Source organism: Emydura macquarii, unplaced genomic scaffold, assembly GCF_026122565.2.
Source record: "Emydura macquarii macquarii isolate MOO-44397 ecotype Brisbane River unplaced genomic scaffold, CSIRO-AGI_Emac_v2 contig_2897, whole genome shotgun sequence".
Taxonomy (NCBI): Eukaryota; Metazoa; Chordata; order Testudines; family Chelidae; genus Emydura; species Emydura macquarii.
This window is the reverse complement of record NW_027133034.1, coordinates 23,591,805-23,611,973: the sequence shown is the minus strand read 5'-3', so window position 1 is coordinate 23,611,973 and position 20,169 is coordinate 23,591,805. Positions and strand designations below refer to the sequence as shown.

At 37.3% G+C, this 20,169-nt stretch overlaps 1 long non-coding RNA gene across 2 annotated transcripts in view; it reads left to right on the top strand.

Moving 5' to 3' along the window:
* Positions 1-19,669, top strand: part of LOC137166742 (uncharacterized) — a 38,728-nt gene extending 19,059 nt beyond the window's left edge. Inside the window, exons 2-3 of one of the 2 annotated variants that reach the window (XR_010923785.1) lie at positions 18,229-18,422; positions 18,669-19,669. This is a non-coding gene — a long non-coding RNA (uncharacterized lncRNA). The remainder of the gene's footprint in view (positions 1-18,228; positions 18,423-18,668) is intronic. The other variant, XR_010923784.1, reaches the window with a different exon arrangement.
* Positions 19,670-20,169: the final 500 nt, after the last annotated feature.

Sequence of the window (20,169 nt, the reverse complement as noted above, 5' to 3'; positions counted from 1 at the left end):
TCATCTTCTACATTTTACCTTACTCAATACTGTTCCTGGTGAACTGTACAGAAGACTTAACTTCCATGCGAGTCTGACTTTTTTCATTATTGTACTCAACTATTGTGAGCTAAAATATCCAGTGCAATACTGAGAGGTGTTCTATGTTATTGTCAAACTAATTGTGTATAATGGGGCAGTCTGAGCCTTTTTTCTACATGGTGCTTACATGATTGTGTACGTAAATTTGTATGTACAAGTTATCTTAATGGCATGTGGGAATGGAAAGTTAGGCACATAATTGGACATTTGTTTGTGAAAATACTTGATTTACATGAACAATTTTGGTGAGAATGCAAATTAGGAGTACATTTATGCATGTTTAGTTACAAAATACCCTGTAGTGGCCTGTGTGTATAGTACCGGTGGATCAGAGGTCTGAACATTGGACCTTGTCCATTTGTGAGACTTTCAGTTAAAAAGAGAGTATGCTTTATGACACTAGCTGGCTTACTACCATTAAGTAAGGGGAAAGGGAGAAAATTGTAAAAAAGATATAGACTTACACGGCACCCTTCAACTTTAAAAGGATAAGCACTGCACTACAAACTATGATTCTCTGGTAGAAGTTTTTGTGTGTGTTTTGTTTTCAGTTTTTTCCTTTTTTGATAATTTAGATTTTTTTTTTTTTTTTTTTTTTTTTTTTTTTAAAAGCCAGTTTTTTCCATTGAGGAAAAAAGGGTTTTATAGAAAATGTTCAAACATACAGAGATGCTTTAAGAATTTAATTAATTAATTCTGGTAAAATTATTTTAGATTAATAATGCTTTATTATTTATAAATGTATAATAATTTATAAGAATGTATAATAATTTATAAGAATGCAGAATAAAATACTGACAGATTCTAAGCTTGCAGCATAGTTAAAAACAAACAAACAAAAAAAAAACCACCATAAAATTCCCTCATAAACACCTTAGGTACTGTTTTTAGAACAAAATATGCTGATTTGCTAAGAACAAAATATATATGTGTGTGTGAGAAACAACAAATTCAATGTCCAGACCCTTAGTTTGTTCATTAAGGGATAATGCTAGATTCAGGTCAAAAACAATCCTTGATCTCTTGTGCCAGTTATATCTGGCATATGTCTTTTTTGTGCTGCTATACAAAGCCAAATGAATGCTGGCTCTTTTGATTTTGGTAGATAAAAGAGAATTTAATTGTCTTCTCTGCAAATTAGGAAAGAACAGTTGTTTGTTAGTTTTCATTATGGACTTTTCAAGACTTATCCATCTAAATTCCTTGCACATACAAGCATATCATTTTCATTCCTACTCTTTAGGTAGATGCATAGACTTTAAGGTCAAAAGGGACCATTGTGATCATCTCCTCTGACCTCCTCCACATTGAAAGCCACAGAACCTCACCCACCCACTCCTGTACTAGACCCCAACTTATGACTGAGTTACTGAAGTCCTCAAATCATGGTTTAAAGATTTCGGGTTATAGCGAAGTCACCATTTACAGTAGTTTAAACCTGCAAGTGACCCTGTGCCTTGTGCTGCAGAGGAAGGTGACCCTGCCCCTCCCCAGGCTCTCTGCCAATCTGACTTAGGGGAAAATTCCTTCCTGACTCCAAATATGGAGATCAGGGAGACCCTGAGTATGTGGGCAAGACGCACCAGTCAGATACCTGGGAAAGAATTCTCTATAGTAACTTGGTGTAACATCTGTAGACAAAGTAATATACCTTGACACTCATTTAGGACCAAATCCTGCTTGCCTTACTCATCCAAAATTCCCATAGTTTCATGGTTATTTTCTTACAGAGTCCTTACAGTAAAACCAAGAATTAGATTAAATGAAATTGCTGTGTGCTCTGATAGCATGTGCTTTGAATAAACTTCCATATGATTTTTGCATTGCAGAAATTGGGAGGGGGTTTATTGATCTTTGACAGGTTCTAATGCCTTTTTCCAGAGCTGTCTTTGTTACACTATGAAATGTAATACATGTAAACTGCTTCTATGAACTTCTGTTCATATCCATGTTATCATGAACATATCTTATTAATGCACTTTACATTGTTGTTTGGGGCTAGCTTCTCCATTAGTCTGTCTTGGAACCCTGGGCCTTTTAGAAATAGAAATCATAGTTGGAGGTTAGACTGCAGCAAGTTTGAACTGTAGCCATGTTCTAAAGTAATAGCACCTGGACATCTTAGCAAGACAGATGTTGTTAAAATAATGTCCTCATTTATGCTGGTGAAAATAAAATATTGATTTTTGGCATTGAGAATTTATTGTCCACATCAAGGAGAAAGTACTACACACTGAAGCAAAACCTCTACATTTGCCATGGAAAAAGCATTCTCTTGCTGTTCCATCTATGGAACAAAAAGCAGCCTTTTGCCTGTATCTGAAACAAAAATGAGCCTCCCTCTTTCTCTCAACATAGGAATTTCCATACAGGATAATACTAGTAGCCTAGTATCCTGTCTCTGACAGAAGCTGTGCTTGTTTGTCTCTGTCATATGTGCAAGAAGGTGTCCTATATGTCTATCTTTAATTATCATTGTGATGTTCCTCAGGGGTTCCCAGGGTTGTGAGGCACCTCACCACTACTTGCTCTTAGTGTGAGGAAGTCTTATCTGTGCCTGAAGTGGGATGACTTCCTGAAAACACTAGTCTCAGGCAGCACAAGCACTGCTTTCCAGGCCTCTGCTCTCGCTATACAAGTAGCAACAGGCACATACCAACCCCCAAGTCCTTGAAGCATTCCCTGCAGAGTCCAGCGTCTTTTCCAGTGAACAGCCCCAGAATTACCAGGCCTGCTGTTCACACAGGAATATTACACACCAGCTTGTATGATTCAACTCAGGACCACCACCTTACCAGCACAGCACTTAGATATATTTAGAGTGAAAACAAGAATAAGTTTATTACCAAAGAACAGTGATGCAAGTGAACGGGAATAAGAATATTGGAAACAAATGGTTCTATACAAAACAACATCATAACATGATTTCTAGGGACTAAACTTAACTAACATGTTATCCTCTTGTCTGAAGAAGTTTATCTCAACCAAAGTTCTCTCTCATTGATGAAATAAACTCACTGTCCATTTAATTCCTAAGTGAAGGATGACAGGGGATTGTCTTTGTCCTCAAATATACTAAAGCATACCTTTGATGTGCAACTCAAGTAGGGTGACAAGATAGCAAGTGTGAAAAAATCGGGACAGAGGGTGTGGGGAGTTAATAGGTACCTATATAAGACAAAGCCCCCGAAATTGGGACTGTCCCTATAAAATTGGGACATCTGGTCCCCCTAACCTCAAGATAGAGTTCTCCTTTTCCCCCACCTCTCATTTACTTCTTCCTGTTGTTTTTCTTTCTCTGAAGTGTTCACAATTCTGCATTAGCATTCAGATCAGATCAGTGAAAGGAGATCCATTGTGAAACATACATTACTTAATTTACATGTAAACAGTCAGGTAGATAAACATTTCTTGTCAAACAGAAAACCTGTTTTTCATCTTTGCAGGTGACCACTCCCTAGACACAGACTGTAAGAACATAATTTTCAATATGTGTATGTATATCAACTCCTTATTCAAAATCTGTATATGCATTTCATTTTGATGTTGATGAAAAATTTGACACCAGTTTTTATTTGAGGTCTTTCATGACACTTTTTGGTGACCTAGAATGTACATATTAGACCCAACATATCCCTGCAACCCCTGCACTCCCTTTTCTGTTGGCATTAAGAGGTTCTTGGGTCACAATCATGTCCAATTTTTCCAGTCCTGAAGTAAGACTCACTGGTTTTAATGTCCAGGATCACACCATAAATCTTTTTAAAGATAGGTACAACATTTGTCACCCCCTATTCCTATGGTATAGTGTTACATATTTTGATTAGCAGCTCAATAACTTCAGATTTCTTGTATGAATACCATCCAGGGACTTGTTGCGATTTAATGCATAATTCTACCCCCTGCCCCCCAGTACCTCATTTTTATATTGCAATCTCTCATTGTGCCTTATCTTTAGTATTTGAGAAAAGCAACCTCACCAACACCCCCGGAAGTGAAGAGTCACAAGATCATAATTTAGCTTCTCTTTAATTACCTTTTGCTCATTGAAGCTTCGATTCAGCAAAGTACTCAAGCACGTGTTTAATTTATGTACATAATTAAGTTGCTTTGATTTTAATAGGTCATAATTATATGCTTTAAAATTATTCATGCTGCAGTGCTTTGCTGAACATGGACGAATTGGAGTGTATGCTTAAGTGTTATGCTGAATGTGGGCCTAATTGCACCCTTCTGGTAATCCAGTGGACCCACCAATGATCTTGCAGATTTCCTGATGCTGATATATTTAAGAAACTCCATATTTATTTCTCTCTTCCTTTCTCCTTCTTGCCACTAGATCTTCTCTTCCCACCCCCATAATAAAGCTACAAGAAACTTGACAATGGTTGAGCCACTGGTGTGCTGAGACTGCTGTCTGTCATTCTGATTAATGTTGTTTCATTGTTTCCTTGTACTCCCCCATTTATCTGTATCCCTGTTGTCTCTTGTTTTAAACATAAATTGTAAGCTCTTTGGGGAGAGGGGGATCATCTTTTTGTTCTGTGTAGGTTATAGAGCCTCACACAATGGGGTCATGGTCCATGACTGAGGCTCCTAGGCACTGCGGTAATACAAATTAATAATAAAGAATATAGAAAATACACAATACTAGTGCTAGGTCAAAAATATATTTAAATCAAGTAATGACAAAACTAGAGTGTTTAATACGTATTAGAGCTGAATGAATATCTCACTAAAATATATAAAATTTAGTTGCTTTTTCTGCTCATGAAATACCACTGAGAAGATTGCAGTTTCTTGAACTTAATTATTTTGTGAATTTTATTTTACTTTGTGGAGCATGAAATTTGGGCTGAGCTGGCTAATTGTGATTGGTTTCAAAAGCCATAAAAACTATTAATTATCAAAAGAAAAGAAAAAAGATCGATGACCAGGCAGGTGTCTGCAAGTACTACAAATGCTCGTTCTCTGGGCAAGGCTTGGTAGCTGGATGACTCTCAGGGTTAGAACTCTACTGTTCCAGAGAGGTTCAGGAAGTCCTGTTGAACAGCAGAAAGGCATCTACAAGGAAAACTTACTATCCAAAATGGAAAAGATTTTACCACTGGGTATTCTAACTATCTCCTGTTGACTCTGTCTAGAAGACCTTGTCACTTTGAAGCAAGGCGGTCTGTCTTTGAGCCTCAGTAAAGTTCATCTAGCCACTATCAGAGTCCCATTCTCCCGTGGAAGGTTTCTTGATATTTGCTCACCTTGCATCTTCCAGATTCAACAGCGGGTTATCCAACTTCTTCTCAAATGTCAGAAAGCCCACTCCGACTTGGCACTTGAACTTCAGTTCTTAATTATCTGATGAAACCTCCCTCTAAGCCCCTAGCTACTTGTATTCTTTTAAACCTTTCCATGAAAACCTCCTTCTTAGTAGCAATTACCTCTGCTTGACAAGTTGGTGAATTAATTAGGAGCTGTGATAGTTGAACCTCCTTAAACTGTTTTCTTCAATGATAAGGGACCTCTCTGACCACACCCACAGTTCTTATCTAAAGTTGCCTCAGACTTTCATATTAGTCAGAAAATTCATCTGCTGGTCTTCCACCCTAATGCTCCTTAAGCTAGAGAGGATGCTGCCCTTCACACCTTAGGTATTAGACGAGAGATAAGATATTATTTGGACAGGAGGAAACCTTTTTAAGTTTCTTCAAAGCTATCTCTGTCTATCACAGAGTTAAAGGGATGCCAGTTTCCATCCAGAGTTTTTCTAAGTGAGTTTCTGGCTGCATCCTTTTCTGCTATGCAGCTGTTAATGTGCTGGGTCCTCCCAGGATCATAGCCCATTCTACTAGTTCTCAGTCCACGTTTGTTGCCCTACTGAAAGATATTCCTGTGGCAGAAATCTGCAAAGCTGCTACATGGGCTTTGGTTCACAACTCCTCAAGGCACTATGCCTTAACACATGCCTCAACAGCTGATGCTAACTTTGATTCCACATTTCTGAAGACGGTTATAGACCTAGTTCTGAAGCTCCTGCTTCCTTCAGGGGATATTGCTCGAGAGTCATTTCAAGTAGAGACACTACTCAAAGAAGGAGAGTTTGTTCACCTTGTGCTGTAATTAGAGTTCTTCAGGATGTGTGTTGCCACGTGTGATCTGCTACCCACCATCCTTTGCCTCTGGTTCAGAGTCTTTTCTCCATGGGATTGTGCTGTAGAGGAGGAACTGAGAATGGTACAGTGCCACAGTACTTTCAATATGTGGCACTAGCGTAGCTAGGGTGGATGCAAGGATCGAATGAGCACTGCTGTCGAAAATCTCCTACTGAAGGTACATGTGCACCTTCAGTGGAGGACCCATAGTGGACACACATCTAGAAGAAGTCCAGTTACTGCATGAGATGAGTAACTTCTCTTGCTTAACTTGTTCTGGAGGTTCTGAAGGCTTTTTACATCCTCATGACATCTGTAAAGCTGACAAGATGAACAAGGGGCAACTTTTAAATAATGTAGTTGTTAGTTAAATGAGTCTCTCTTGCTACCGTAATTTTGATACTTTCATGACATTAGATTCCTAGCATCTCAATTGATAGATTTGACTACTTTAAGAATCATTTACCCAATTTTATGCAAAAGAAAGTCAACAATTATTTTGTTTACTAACATAAACTGATTTAACATTTGTTCAAAGAAGGCAAAGATGGGGTCATGTATTGACATATGTAAATATTCCACTTCTATGAGTTGAAGAACAGCTTATGATTCATGAATATTTATGCACAAGATGAACACAAATTATCTGCTACAGAAACCAAACACACCAGAAACAAAAACATAATTTAGTTCCCATCTTAAATCAAACTAATGCAATAAGAAAAGGAAACTATTAATTTAATTTGTATGCTATATTGAAGAGAAGTCTGCATATTGAGCTTGGAGTTCTTAAAGTTCAGCAGCACTAGTGTGATTAAATTCCATTGTTAATGGGAATTTCATCAACATAATCAAACTGAAATTGCTGAATTTGAATTATTTTTCTTATCCTATTTTCACTTTTCCTTGCTTAAGATATTACAAATCTTGGGTAAACAAAAAGGTTTCCAAACAATCAGCTGATGGAAATACAAGACAGTATAAACTAGAATACGGAAAATAAGTTCACGGTCCAAGTGCAGATAGTGAGATTTCTGGGTTTTTTTATTTTGGCTTAAACAGATAAATTTCCATTTGCTTGTATACTTTGCACCACCAACAGGCTATTTGCATATGTTGTGCTGAATCACTGAAGCCACCTGTACAGTAAATTAAACTCTGTACAAATATCTCCAAAAAAAACCCCTTTGAAAATAAAAACAAAATGCAATGCCACAGAGTTAGGGTACCTGCTTTCCTCAGTGGAAGGGAAGGGGGGAGTGAGACAGACAGACAGACACACACACCCTTGAACATAACAAGCTCTAGGAAAGGATAATTTGGCAGTAAATCAGAATCACAGCTTCACAGTATTTATATCAAAAAGAGTCCATATTTCAGAATGAAATTAAATCTGTCAAATAGTGATTACTCCCACTCCCTCTTGAGACTGGGTCATTTGACACATCCATGCAATAATAATTCTTTCAGCCATTTTGAAATCAACCATATAAAAACCCTTTACTATTTTATATGTTTCTGTTTTGCGGCTTTGTGTTTGTCTCATCATAACATAAATAAATGTAAAAACCCCAGATCTTGATTTGTGATTGAAAGCAGTTATGTAAAATTGGCTTCTAACTATAATTGGAAAAGAAAGCACTATATTCTTCCACATCATTAGGGTGTTCCAGGGTGTTGATGTGGAAGAACAGGTAATAGATACAGAAAACTGTCCTTTTCAAATTCCAGCAGCAAAACTTGAGAGCGAGAGAGAAAAAACTTTCTGAAATGGAGGAGTTGTAATGGGAAAACCAAGTTTGTGATCTCAGTCCTGCAGGCTTAACTGCATGTACTTATTTGCTATGCATATGTTACTTAACATGCGTATGAGTATTCTCACTGGTTTCAATTGGACAACTCACATATGTAAAGTTAAGCACATGCATAATTGTTTATACGTGGGGCCTAAGAGGTACTAAAGCAAGGACATAAATCTTGCTCTTCTTACTTAAGTAAGTAGGGTCGGTGAGAAATTATTGGGACTACTTGGCTTAGTAAGGTGAACAGACGTTGCTCTTTACTTGGAATATTTTGAGTTTTGAATATTCTTATTAAATTGTGTACTATTGCTCCAGAATTGCATCCTGGAGGAGTGGCTGAAGGGTGTTTTGGGGTGTATGAGTCACTGAAATTTATTTCTTCATCTGTCCCTCTGAGATATCTTTTCAGTCAAACCTGCACTAAATGTGTCTACACTTCAGGCTTATTTATGCACTGAAATTGCACTGGTTTAACTAAAGTTATGATGATGCACCAATATAGTTAAACAGATGCAACTTTGTATGTAGACCCCGTACATCAGTTTAAAGCTGTTTTATTTCATCTTAGCTTTCCCCTAAATAGTAGGAACACGTGAAACCAAAATGAGCCAGCTTTAAACCAATGTAGACTATCCACACATAAAATTGCACCAGTTTAGCTAAATCAGTGCTTTATCACACCTTCAGTTAAACTGGAACAACTTTGTGTGTAAACTAGGCCTGTGTCACTATATTTTCCTTTAAGAACCGAGACAAGCATTTCCTAGTGGATGGGTGACAAACTGGGAAAGAGTTAGCATGACTGCTCACTGTGGATAGTTTTTAAATAAGATTCACCCAGATGCCACAGTTATGATCACATTGTAAATTATTAAATGACATAATAAAAAAGCAACCTTGCCATTTTCCAGTACCCGAGAACTCATTTTTCTCTGATAATATAAAAGCTGACACTATTTATTTATCTGGATTACATAATTGTGGTATCTGCATATTCTGACAAGCACCTTCAATTCCCTGTTCAGATGCCAATCCAAAGAGGAGGCTGTCACATACACCTTGCTCATCAGCCAAACCAGATGCCTGTATCATGGAGAATAGAGTTCCAAGAGCCTTTGCTTCAAAAACACAGGTCTCTTCCATTTATGTAGAAGGATAAAATTTAGTAACAATCAGCTTTATAAGTCTGTAACTGTAGACCAAGCTAATCAGAAACACTTCATAAGGTCTGAATCTGTCCAGAAGAAGGAATTGTACAAATACACACTAACCAATATATTAAATGGAAGTCTTCCCAGCAGAAGTTGCAGATTGCATTGGTTTAAAAAATGTAAGCACAATCCAGGTTTAAACCTGGAAAGATCTCTGAGTGAGGTTCCAGTGCATAGTCTGAACTTAACAAAAGGTGTTTAAAAGTGCAAAACAAGCTGGCCCAGTAGTCTGGTGATATCACAGTGCATTGCCACATGGGGGAACAGAATTTGTTTCCTAATTTAGCCACAAGTTTCCTATGCCACTGAGCTTAACCTCAGATTTCCTGTGATGTCAGTCAAGGAAATCCCTTCTGAACTAATAGTGTGCGAGTAATTTTTCCATTGCACTTTTCCCTTTTCTTACTGAGGTTTGCCAAATAACATAAAAATCAGACCTGTGAAGTGGTGCTCTTCAAACTGGGGAAGAGATGGGTTTCTGATGATAGATACAACAGTGATAGGCAATGTATAAATACCTCAATAGATATGCAGGCCTGATATTTCTCTCACTTACTCAGTGGTTTTACACCACTGTAACACCTTTGACTCCAGTGGAGTGACTCCTGATTATACCTGTTGAGAAGAGAATCTGGTCCATAGATGTACTTTAATCTGCCTAATTTGTAGACAGCTAGGTGAAACACTTTTGATTTCATTATATCAAATTTGCTTTTCTTTATCCCTATTAAATTTCATTGTCATTTAGTGAGTTTCCCTGCCAATTTTATAAATGTTCTTTTTTTGCAACATGAAAATCTGCTTTTGCTGACACACTGACTCATATTTATATCACATAATGTCCTTTGGAGCCTGTACTGGTGAAATGTGCTTTATTGCCCCATCATTTCACCAACTCACCAAATGCTAATACACACAATTTTTGGTGTAAAGTTTGTATAGCCCAGTTCATTGATATCCCTTGAAGTGGACAACCTGCTATTGTGATTAAACAGAAGTTTGTGTACATTTTGTGCTGTAAATTTAATTTCTAAGTAATATTTGCACATCTTAACTATGCAAGGGTTTATTTTATTGGTTTAAAGTGCACTTACTAATAAAGACTTTATTTACAACTTGCATAATAGTCACATATAGCTGGACAGAGTGTGTTAAAGAGTGAGGCAAGAAATACTCAGCTTCTGTTAGTGATTTTAATTTGTTTAGATATAAAATTAGCTAAGCACACAGTTTCTCTTTGAGGCTGCAGTCACAAAGCCAGATTTTCTTCCCAAATCAATTAGTGCAGAAGGATAAAAAAGGAAGTAGAAGGATACTAAATAGCATTTGCAATCTTATAGAGGCTTTGGAAAATTTAGATTTCTTTTATGATTATAATTAAATTTCTACTATGCGTCAGCAGTAACATGACCTAAAGTTTCCCAGAAATGAAAACTGGTAATAAAGGGAAAAAGACTGGGTTATATATAATATATAATATAATATATGCCTTAGTGATAGAGAAATCTATTCTTCTTAATATCGTCTAATACATTTTATAATTTACAGAAGACTGCACTTTTGTAACCATTTGCATTGATTTTGTAGGTTCTTCCATGGGCTTCCACTTTATCTCTACTTTATTTTTAATTAAAAAAGAAATGCATGTAATTAATCCATTATAATTCTCTATGTGATAGTATGGATGCACCGAACATGCATGGCATTATTTGAGAAGGCCAGCAATTATGAAAGATAATCCAAATGGCTGTGTTTTCCCTGTAAAAGTGAATGATAAAAACGATGTTGCTATGTCCATATGTTATGAAGCAGATGGTGTGCATATACCCCTCCCTCTTTCCCCCTCCCTCCCCCCTCCAACTTTCTGCTCTCTAGAAAGGGCTGGGCTGGGAGTAGGAGATATTCTTTTACTTCCAAAAGGTCTAGTGCATCCAAACACCTTAGTGTATCTAAGCAATGATATCAATAGGGTGAAGGTTTAAGGATACTGTAGTCTGAGAGGTTTTATAACTTTTCTTTCTACATGGGGTCTAGTTCCTATTATCCTGGCCTTTGTAACAAAAGCTACCATTTTAAAGCTTAGACTCGAAAGAAGCATATTTTGTGACCACAAGAAAAGAGGTTTTTAAAAAATGTATGTCTATTTCTACTAGTAGTATTAGTGTCTGAGGTGTTATGGTTCTGTTTTTATTGCAATTAGTCTTTTTCAATTCCTAAGGCAGAATAGTTGATAAAATTTTAATTTGGGTCTTTTATGTGGGAAAGCTCTTAATCAAATCTGAGGCAGTGATTGCCAAGTGAAGGAAGATCAAAGGTATTGTGAAAACATCTGGGCATTCCCTTCTGAGAGGCCTCTTTGCTGAGCCTCTGTGTTTCAATGGCTTTTGACCTGTAAACAGCCATGGTGAGTGACAATAAAAAGTAATTTTTTAAATTTTTCAGTTTGCACAAATGCTGTTCTCCAAGAGAGAACTCAAATGAAGACTGTATGAACAGAGTGGCAGACTTGTAGTCCCTATATAGGAATGCAGGACTCATCTATTAAGTTACCCTGACTTTGGGTGCTAAAATGCTGTTAAGTTTTGGGAGTACTTACTGCTGAATTATGCTGCCTGTGACAGATACTGCCACTGCATGAAATATCTTTGGGGAAATGTCTGAATAGTTTATGTAACACTGTGGCTCGGGATTGTATGTAACTCCAGGGTGGAAGGGTTGCCACAGCTCTACCAGGAACTGAAAACAGTGGAGCATGATAGGTGAATCATTTGCATGATATATACCTCCTGGAGAGGGAGAAGCCCCTGAGAGGCTTGCCTATACTGGTTCAGACTGTTTTTTCCAGAAACCAACAAACAAAGAGGGCTTTTGATTTAAGAAGGCTGGATTTAAACTAATATGGGGCCTTCTTTCTGATTCAGCAAATGCGCAGGACCTTGTGTCCAAGGAAGGGTTTAACCCTTGCAGAAGGGTTGGAAAGACATTGGCCTACTAAGGCGTCATAAGACTGAGAGGTCACCTCTGGTAAGCTTTTATCACGCATGTAGCACCTCTTTTGCTTTTATGTTTTCTCTGTAATGTTTGTACCTTAAGAATACATGTGCTTGCTTAGAAAGAGGAGTGTGGTAACATGTCACTGCTGGTGATACATAGCCTTAGGGGAAAAAGCAGAGCACAGAAGACTGGCTTCCTGGGTGATATCAAAGTGTAAGGCAGGGAGCTCTGCAGCCTTAAAACTCTGGTCAGGAGGGAGAGAGATGAAGGTCTCTGTCCAAAGAGGTGACTGTTGGGAGCCAGAGATCTTAAGTCGGTGCCCTTGAAGGACCATGGAGGGGAAAATAGAATCAGTTACCCTTAAACGTTGAAATGGGCAGGTGGCACAGTTAGATCTAACTAGGCTATAAAGGAAATAGAAACTAGGGAGGTAAAAGAGAGCAAATTTTTCTTAGATTTAAAGTTTTGCTGTATGTTTAGAGTGTCGCCGCCACATAATTGCACTTGGAAACCTTTTTGCTGAACTATTTTAGTGGATTAGAGGCATATAAAATGAACTTTAGAGCACACTTTATCTACTGATACTGCCACCAACCAGTCAACACCAGAATCTTGACTGGTGCAAAAAAGTACAACCCTTGAAAATGGTAATTTTCATAAGGACAGCACCTCTTCAGGCTATTCTTCTGATGGTTGATGATGTGAAATTACCAGAAATATAATATTTTGGAGGTGGGTACTTCTGGTGCATATAAGTGTGTGTTCTTTACTCTCAGCAAGAGGTGTGCACACTGCACATGTGCATATACAAATGTTTTCAGTTTTACTGAAATAGTCTGTTGGTCCACCTCTACTGTGCCTTCAATGACTGCAGTGTCCTCATTCCATAGAGCACAATTTCTGCAGCATGCACAGACAATATTTGAATTGTAGAAGAAAGCTTCTATGGAGATATGTAAAATCAAGATTTCCAGCTTTCTATGCAAGTGTGTCACCCATGGAAGCTAAGAAGCAGCAGCACTAACTTAAGGCAGCAGAGATCCAGTTAAAAATAATGCAAGCTTCCTTATACTGTTTTGTGTCGATGTCTTCGTAGCTTTAAGTATTTACTTATTCTCCTTTGTATATTTCCTGTCTGCTTGGTAGTATACTCAAAAAAGATAACTGAAAAAGGCTTCCTAAGACTAAGATTGGCCTTAACCCCAGCAGTTTAAAAATACTCAAAATCATTATAGGTGAACTGCCTTAAAAATGTTGACCTTGTCTTCTTGTGCCTGCTGTATCTTTACTTATGGCAGGATAAAAACAATGGTGAATCTTAGCTAGACCAAATAGAATCAATCTCTGGCAAAAAAAACTTGCAGAATTATTGAATATCTTTGAGTTTGTCATTACACAATGGAATCTGTAACTTTGTCTGCATAATAGTTAGAAATGAGGATGATACCATTTTAAAGGTTCTGAGTTTGTACTAGGTTTGAATAAGCAAGAAATGGGGATTTTTGTATTCATATTTTACCAGAAATAGTGAGGTGTCATATGGATTTGGAGTTTGTGACCCTTATGGACAGAAATCCTATCAGAACAAGCTTTCTGTGATTTCTTCTTTTTGGACAGAAATACTGTGAGAACAGTCTTTTTTTAAGCATCCAGTCACATTCCAGATTAGCCCTAGTCTTGGCAAGAGCAAGACATATGACTGGAATTCAAATTTTAATTAGAACTCATCTGGTTCAGAAAATAAAAACTAAATTAACTTCTCCCACCTAAATCCAGATTACAAGTGCACCCCTTTCCAAACACAGACATCTGTGGTCTGGTTCTCTGTCTCTTCTTCCCAACTATCTGCCTTTTCCATCTGCAAATCTTTCTATAGAGGAGGATCAGCAATGATTCAAGATACAAAGAGAAGGCCAGGAGAAAGCCACAGGCTTATTTATTAATTCATGAAAGTATGAAGACACGTAATGGAGCAAAAGGAGGCATCGTGAGTGCCACCATTCTAACAGTGCTGGCACTGAGGAAGCTCTTCCTGTAAAAGAGAGAGTACTTGCAGTATTATGTTTTTTTGTAGCACCTAGGTCAAGATACCAGTCTCTTCAATGGGAGAATGATGAAAATGGATAAAGATAGCATGCAAATACATACTTTTGAGTCGCAAGTGTATTTCTTAAGTGCAGTATTCCCAGTTGGCAAAATCCAAATAGCCTATCATGATTTTTGTTAGTGTATGATTAATGGGATAGATCATTGTTAGTTTAGGCTTGAACTGTATTTTTTTTAAAAGTACTTTCTATATTAATTATAGAACAATAAATGGAATGTAGTGTCCATCACCTTCCTTCTCTCCATGCATGAAACTGATAAAAGAGTAAAATGGGGGGAAGAAGGCATCTGGTGCCCACATTAATGGAGGGGAGGGTCCTTAGTTATGACAATATACAGCATTTTAAAATAACTTTTCTGATTAGTTGTTTAGCACTGAATCATAGAAATGTACAGTTTCAAGGAACCTTGAGGTCATCAAGTCCATCCCCCTGCGCTGAGGCAGGGCCAAGTAAACCTAGACCATCTCTGACAGGTGTTTGTCCAACCAGTTCTTGAGAACCTCCAACGCTGGGTATTCCACAACCTCTCTTTGAAGCTTATTCCAGAGCTTAATTACCCTTATAGTTAGAAAGTTTTTCCTCATATCTAACGTAAATCTCCCTGGCTGCTGGTTAAGCCAATTACTTCTTATCGTACCTTCAGTGGACATGGAGAACAATTGATCACCATCCTCTTTATAACAGGCCTTAACATATTTGGAGACTTTTATGAGGTCCCCTCTGTCCTTTTTTTTGGGGGGTGACTAAACATGCCCAGTTTTATTTAATCTTTCCTCAGAGGTCAGTTTTTCCAGACCTTTTACCGCTTTTGTTGTTCTCCTCTCGACTCTCCAATTTGTCCACATCTTACAAAGTGTTTCCTCCTAAGTGGAGTAATCAGTTGCATGCATACAAAATGGGAAATGACTGCCTAGGAAGGAGTATTATGGAAAAGGATCTGGGGGTCATAGTGGATCACAAACTAAATATTAGTCAACAGTGTAACACTACTGCAAAAAAAGCAAATATAATTCTGGGATGTATTAGCAACAGTGTTGTAGGAAAGATACGAGAAGTAATCCTTCCCCTCTACTCCATGCTGATTAGGCCTCAGCTGGAGTACTGTGCCCAGTTCTGAGCACCACATATCAGGAAAGATGTGAACAAATTGGAGAAAGTCTAGAGAACAACAACAAAAATGATTAAAGGTCTAGAAAATGTGAACTGTGAGGGAAGATTGAAAAAACTGGGTTTGTTAAGTCTTGAGAAGAGAAGACTGAGAGGGGACAAGATAAGTTTTCAAATACATAAAAGGTTGTTACAAGGAGGAGTGAGAAAAATTGTTCTTGTTAACCTCTGAGGATAGGACAGGAAGCAATGGGCTTAAATTGCAGCAAGGGAGGTTTAGGTTGGACATTAGGAAAATCTTCCTAACTGTCAGTGTAGTTAATCACTGGAATAAATTACTTAGGGAGGTTGTGGAATCTTCATCATTGGAGATTTGTAGGAGCAGGTTAGACAAACACCTGTCAGATATGGTCTAGACCATATTTAGTTCTGCCATAAGTGCTGAGGACCGGACTAGATAACCTCTCAGTCCTATGATTTTATTATTCTGTGATCTTTCCTAAAGTGTGGTGCCCAGAACTTGACACAGTAGTCCAACTGAGGCGTCACCAGTGCCAACCACAGCAGGGCAGTTACCTCCTGTGTTTTACACATGACACTCCTTTTAATACACCCCTGAATATTAGCTTTTTTTCACAACTGTATCACAAGGCTGTCTCATGCTATTTGTGGTCCACTATAACCCCAGATTCTTTTTCATGAAATACTAAGGCATAATTTTGTTAACCCATGTAACCTCAGGAAGATTTCACTCTTTGAAGATGATTCTTAAGTGGCACTTTTGGACTTCATGCATACTTCTAAGTCATGAAATTTAGGAAGGGGCAGGAGAATTCTTCACATGGAGTGACCATTTTATTTGGTTAAATTGTATTGGTCCTGGTGGAAAGACTATTGAAGTCAATGGAAACATCCTATTGACTTCAATAGGCATTGGATTAGGCCATAGGCCTGATACAGCAAAGTAATCAGAGTCATGCTTAATCCATTTAATACTGTTTAATTTTCTTTGAATCCAAGGTTCTTATCTTCCCTTTCAATGTGGCCCTGATTCAGGAAAGCACTTAAATACCTGCTGAATGTTAAGCACATACTTACTTTTTAAGTGCTAAGTCACAAGTTAATCAAGTGCTTGTTTGAAACTACATGTACACCGCATGATAAGGTGTGATTCCTCTGCTTATGTACAAATACTCATGTCTGGTCTCATTGAGTTACTATGATTATAAATAGCAGTGTATCCGTGGTAGCACAGGTAGCAATAGTGGCTGAGCTGTGCTGAGTAGAAATCCCGCTGAAACCTGTGAGTAGGTGCTTGGCATGGCTCAGCCATGCCTCCATGGCTGTTACCCATGCTCCATGGCTGTTACCCAGCTATACTGCTGTTTACATTTGTACTAGTTTGATGAGAGCTAGTATGAATACATATACATGAACAGTGGAATCACACCTCTTTAGCTCATAGTGTAGACATAAGTTAAATTGGGCCCATACCAAGGATGTGTGAGTAGAAAAAAAATTAACTTTCCATTAAGTTGAAAGGGAAGCCAAGAGCTTTGAATACAAAGAAATATAAACTGTTAAATTGGACAGTTTCTAGTGAGTGAATATTATGTTTTGCTTAAGTTATGGTGCTAAATGTTAATTATTGAGGGAAACCACAAAAACTGGAAGTTTGAGTATTATATGTGCTGTTTATTTTTCATACTTTGGCAATGTCTATGCATGTTGGAGTTATAAAATATGCTTAAGGGAGGACATTTAAAGGAATTATTTTATATAAAAGGATTATTCTGTTTAAACAAAACATAATGGGAACTTACCATTTCAAATAAAAATGGAAATCGTATTAAGGGAAAAGGAGCTTTAAAAAAGGTTAAAAATGTATGCACTGTTCATTATGCCAGCAAAGCAAGTTATTTCAGAGGTTAGCAATAAAGGGAAAAGAAAGTTTTGTTGGACAGGAGTATTGATATAAATACAATTTTTTAAATGTAGCACCTAGAACACTCAGTCAGGACTGAGGTCTCCATTGTGTTTGGTGCTGAACAAATGTAAAATAAGAGCTCAAGATTCTCTGAACAGGAACAAGATGTGATAGGTGGCTGAAGAACCCCATGGAGTAGTGTGGAGGAGATATGGTTGTATTGTATTATTAATGTTTAGGAATTAGATTGACTGAAACCAGGAATACCTATTGTCTCCTTGTGCTATATGGTTTAGGCTGTTTTTAGTATTAGAACAGGAAAAAGAGAAGACCATCATCAGCAAGGTGATTCTTACCATTTTAACCTACAAAAAACAGTAGTATATAGAAACTCAAAGCACAATCATCCTAGAGTTACACAATGTACTATACAGAGATTAGACAGACAACAATATACTTCTCCAGCCATTGCTCTTTTTAGTAGGTATCCTTGGGTCCACAGCTTTGATCTTACTTTGCTTATGTTCATCTTTCCAAATAGAGTATATCCTCTAAATAAAGAAATGAATGGAACTGGATACATTTTATAGGTTGTATTTACATTTGTTAATGATAAATCAAAAATACACTTTGGTCAACTGAATGAATGCCCTGCCTATTTAGCAGGGTAAATTCATGTAGCTGTTCTTAACTTTTCTCTGTAGGGATGTGTCCAGCAGCTCGGAAGGGATTCCTATCTCCTTTGAATTTTAATGTTGCTGAGAAACAGGAAGAATGAGATAGGGTTTATATCTACAAACAATCTAAAAAGAAAAAATGCATCAAAATAAATTTTCTTTGTATTTTCCTCAGGATTACTTAAAAATCTTAATAACAAAACTGCGAGTATTACTACTGAAGTATGCAGGTGACATGCATTTATGGCACACTCATTGGCAGATAATGTGCATCACAGACAGAAGGGCTGTTCATTCTTACAGAAGCAATGTCATTTTTTATGAAAGATTTATGCAGGATCTTGGCAGAAATCACGTGGATCAGATGAGGTATATGTTTCTTCCCCTATAACTGGACTAAGAGGTTTTTGGAGGACAATTAAATAGCCTCTCTTGCTATTATTGTTACATATTTCTAGTATCATAAACATTTGAAATAGAAAGGAACATATTCGGTCATGTTGTCCTGCCCTTAGCCATTATATATTTATTTCCTACTCTACATTCTCAAGTACTTTTGTATAAATTTTTGTTTTATGTAAATTTAAAAGTAATGTTTTCATTCTTTTTTTTCAGATCAGCATTGTAATTTGTAAGAGAAGAATGTGACATTCTATATTTGAAAATGGATCAACGTACCTCCTCGTGAGCAATTCAGTGCCCCGTTACTCATCCCACGGGCACTGCCTTATTCTCCACATCAATGACTCATACTCTTTCAGAACTGCCTAAATGGTATACGAGTGGCAACAATGCTTGGTTTATCAAATGACAGTGTGCAAAGCAGCAGTACCAGCTTTACACAGAGGGAAGATTTACCTACGCAGCATGAATAAATTGGGGCTATGTTTACAGCAATGTGAGCAGTTGATGTCCACACTAAATCCACCCTTTTAAGTTTTACTTCTCATTTTTACTGCTACAGATACTCCAAATAAATCTGAACAACAGAAAAGAAGTTCAGTCATCAGCTTGACTGAAATAACAGAATTGATAGCATTAAATGGGGGAAAAAAAGATTGCCCTTTGCACTGAGGTTGTGGAGTCCAAGTATCTCTACAATCAGACAGATTGCCTCTTTTGTGAAATGTAATTCAATTGCAGCCTTTTCTGTGCAACAATTTTTTACCTCTCTCTCTTTTATGATACTTCAGAAATGACTATTCATATAACATTGGCTTATCTTGGTGAAACAGAAAGGAGTTTGATGTACGCTGTTGTAGTGTTCTTTCCTGAGTAATTTTCTGCAGTACCGTGTGCCCTTTGAATTGTGAAGTCCCGCAAGCTAGGCCTCAATTTTTCAGTGTGTTTACTCATTTTGAGTTTCTCAATTTTTTGACTTCCGCTGAAGCCATTTAGTACTCAGCAGATCTGAAAATAGGGTCTTAGATGACTCAAGTTAGGCCCCCAAAACATGAGTCGAGTAAAATTAATGAACAATTTTGAAAATTTTTGCCTCAGTGATTGTTTTTCTCAATAGATATTTCTATGTTATCCCAGCTGCCAGAAAAATCTAATGAATGTTTTCATTATATTGATCCATATGCATTGATAAAATGACATGATTTTGCCTCAGATGTCTTGGTGTGAAGAAGTTATTTTTGCATAGTCTATTGATATAGATGCATAGCTGATAGCCTCAATCAGTTATATTATAAATACCATCTTGAAACAGCCCACAAGTCATGAAACAGCTATTATCCAGTATTCTCTGTATTCTGCCGTCAGCATCCTTTATGCTGCTTTAATCTACAAACTGAAACGTTCAGACTCTTTTTTTAGTATAGCGATTTCTCTCTCTTAGTAAATAAACAACACATTAAATCAGATTGATTCTCAGCCTTGATTCTTAGGCTATAAATCTTGGCCAACCTTGGTGCAGTTACATATAGAGAAGTGTAACTGTGGCTGTTCAGAGGACAGTGAGATGTGAAAAGCAATAGAATTAATGCTTTCAGGTTTATTATGATGGTTACGCATTCCTTTTGTTTGTTCCACTGATGAACTTTCTTTTAGAGGTTTTCATAACACAAGGGTTATAAATTAAGGTAAGTCATACAAAGAAATAAAAGCAGCT